General features: G+C 36.0%; 1 non-coding gene across 1 annotated transcript; it reads right to left on the bottom strand.

Moving 5' to 3' along the window:
• Nucleotides 1-398: 398 nt before the first annotated feature.
• Nucleotides 399-530, bottom strand: LOC115030004. The gene has a single exon (XR_003835603.1). It is a non-coding gene; the product is annotated as a small nucleolar RNA SNORA17 (small nucleolar RNA).
• Nucleotides 531-3304: the final 2774 nt, after the last annotated feature.

The raw sequence follows: 3304 nt of genomic DNA, 5'->3' as shown, positions 1-3304 counted from the left end.
CTTTCAAGAGTGATCTCAGAAATGCTATGCCCCATCCACCCATTGTGATATTGGGTAAGGATAATCTCTGGCATGGGCATGGTCTATCACCCCCCAGTCATGCCTGGCACACAACTGATTGTTGTTTCCATCTAGCTCCCTGTCTAGGCCCCATAATACTAGTCTGGTTGTCATCTCAGACTTGTTCCTTGCCTGGACTGCCTAAGTGGGCCATGTGAGGGTCATATATCTCAGGCTCACTTCTGAAAGTCCCAGGCAGAGTTCTAGTTTCAGGCTTGCTCCTGGTCCTGGGAGCCCTTGAACCTGCACAGCTGGACTGATGGTCATTTCAGGGTACCTCCCTGAGCCAGTTCCCTGACACCAAACTGGTGACCATCTCTGGTTTGTGTTTTTCAGGTAATATTAGGCTACCAATCATTTAGATGTTCATAGGCCGGAGCAGTGAGCATAGGAAACATAGCCTCTCTCCTCTTTGCCACCTACTGACTCACATATGACACAGCAGCCACCCCTGCAATGCTAGGGGGAGTCATCTAAGGGATTTTACGTTAACCCTCAGTGATGATTACTGTTTGGCTCCTTAACAGTCAGAATTATTTTTCCCGTTGTGTTATAGCTCAATCTGACAGATCAAATGAATCAATAAAATATAATCAACCAGTACTTCCTAAAATATAATGATCCTTAATTGGAAGAAGCTGCAAATAACATAACAGAAGTGGGAATTTTAAGAATTTTCAATGAAAAGAGAAATGAACAGCAAATGATGAAGTTGAGAATTGGGTTTGGGTGAGGGAATCACTTTGAGTTCACACTGTCAGTGTATAAAAGGCCAAAAAAATAAATTAACCTGAAAACATAAGGGGTTATGTTGAAAAGATTTTTTACAGCCTGGAGAATTGCTTTCCAAGGAAATAATCTACACAGAGGTTCAAGTTTTATCATTAAGACACTATTACAAAGGCAGCTTTGAAACTTCAATGACTTGACTTTTAAGAATTGAACCAACCTAAGAAAGGCATACGGATGACCATCAAAAGATGTTACCTTGCATGGATCAACATGTTGTTACTACTGACTCCCCTGTGAAATATATGATTATGATTTGGAAGGAAAATCATCTGTTTAACTGCTGAAGAACTTGACTTCTGAAGTATTTAAAAATATCCCATGCAAAGCCAATTTACAAGAAACCAAAGAAGAGGTGGAGAAGAAGGCAGAGGAGGAAAGGGTAGAGGAGGAGAAAGAAGAGCGGAGGAGGAGGAGGAGGAAGAAGAGGAGGAAGAGGAGGATTAATGGGAGGTAAAATAGGAGGAGGAATTCTATAATTGTTGCTGCTGCTGTTGCTATTTCAGGAGATTATCCACAATCATATATATATATATATATATATATATATATATGTGTATGTGTATGTGTATGTGTATGTGTATGTGTATGTGTATGTGTATGTGTATGTGTATGTGTATGTGTATGTGTATATGTATATGTATGTATGTATGTGTGTATATATATATATATATATATATACATATATATATAACAAAAAATACTTCTACTGAACCTAACAGAAAAAAAATGAAATAAATAATAGAATAGAATTTAGATCTTCTGAAATAGCTGCAAAGACTTTGAATGTGAGAATCCTATTCAACATATAGTCACCTGCAGAAACAATGACCCCTATGTGCCTGTACCAATTTAGAGGTACCAATGCTTTGCTTGGACACATAGGTCTCTGGACAAGGCCCTAGAGGTGTGTTGCATTTGGTTGCTTTACATCTCTCTCTGTTCCTGACAGTCATGATGCTAATTTCTCTGACACATCCTTCCTACTATGATGCATGATGAATTCTCTAAAACTTCAAGTAAAATAAAATTTTCTCCTTTAAATTGTCCCTTGGATATTTTGGTGACAATGATACAAAGTCTGATTACCAAAGAGATATATTTCATAGTTACCTATTGAGGTCCTGATTTATTAGAAGTTACAAATAAAATTTAATCATATGACAAAGCTTGAGTTGTAAGTTTGACTTGTGGTACACAGAACTTCAGAATAAGCTTCACATGAAACTGACCTTTCTAAGTAAGTTTCATGGTGAGGCTAATGCAGATCACAGAAATTGTTATAAAATAAGATGTCATCTACATCCTTTTGTGAGATATCTTTTCTAGATAATCTGGCAGTAACCTCTATAATTGAAGCAATGTGTATGTTTCTCAATGTTTTGTGCAGTAGTATTGAATACTGCTATTTTAAAGTTAAAACATATAGTATTATTTCTCAATCTCATAATTTTTCTCATACTTACTATTTAATAAAAAACAATAAAATTAGACATTATTACTTGAGTTTGTATGTTTAACAGAACATACTGATTTCTTACTTGGAAAGATAAATATTTTCCAGCACATTTGAACTCACATCAATGTTTGTTGTTTGTGGACTGTCACTTAGAGTATTATCTTTCAATTGTCAAGATTTATGATATACTCTCTTGTCTAACAATAATTTTCTTAATGTTCTTAAAAATCAAATAACAGAGTGTAAACCATTGGTGATCTGTTCAGGAAATTTTCCTCTATGCCCATGTTCTTGAGGCTCTTTCCCAATTTCTTTTCTATTAGTTTCAATGTATCTGGTTTTATATGAAAGCCCTTGATCCACTTGGACTTGAGCTTTGTACAGGAAGTAAGAATGGATCAATTTGCATTCTTCTACATGCTTACCACCAGTTGAACCAGCACCAACAATAGACAAATGAAACCTCATAAAATTGAAAAGTTTCTGGAAGGCAAAGGACACTGTGAGTAGAACAAAATGGCAACCAACAGATTAGGAAAGGATCTTTACCAATCCTACATCTGATAGAGGGCTAATATCCAATCTATACAAAGAACTCAAGAAGTTAGACTCCAGAAAACCAAATGACCCTATTAAAAAATTAGATACAGAGAAAAAAAAAAGAATTCTCAACTGAGGAATATCAAATGGCTAATAATAAATTTAATAAAGAAAAAATACAAGTAACCTGAAAAAATCAAATAATGAACACTTTTTCAGTATTATAAGTATACAGATGTTTGAAGACCTTTCTTAAAAACTTTTTCTTGGTTATTTTATTTATTTACATTTCAAATGTTATCCCCCTTCTTAGTTTCCTTCTGCAAACCCCGACCCCATCCCTCCTTTTCCCAGCTTCTATGAGGGTGCTCCCCTACCAACTCCCTATTGCTATAGCATTCTCCTACACTGGGCATTGAGGCTTCACAGGGTGGAGGACCTCCCCTCCCATTGTTG

The sequence above is a fragment of the Mus caroli genome, chromosome 19, assembly GCF_900094665.2.
Source record: "Mus caroli chromosome 19, CAROLI_EIJ_v1.1, whole genome shotgun sequence".
Lineage (NCBI taxonomy): Eukaryota > Metazoa > Chordata > Mammalia > Rodentia > Muridae > Mus > Mus caroli.
The sequence above is the reverse complement of the archived record's forward strand: the minus strand, read 5'-3'. Positions and strand labels throughout refer to the sequence as shown.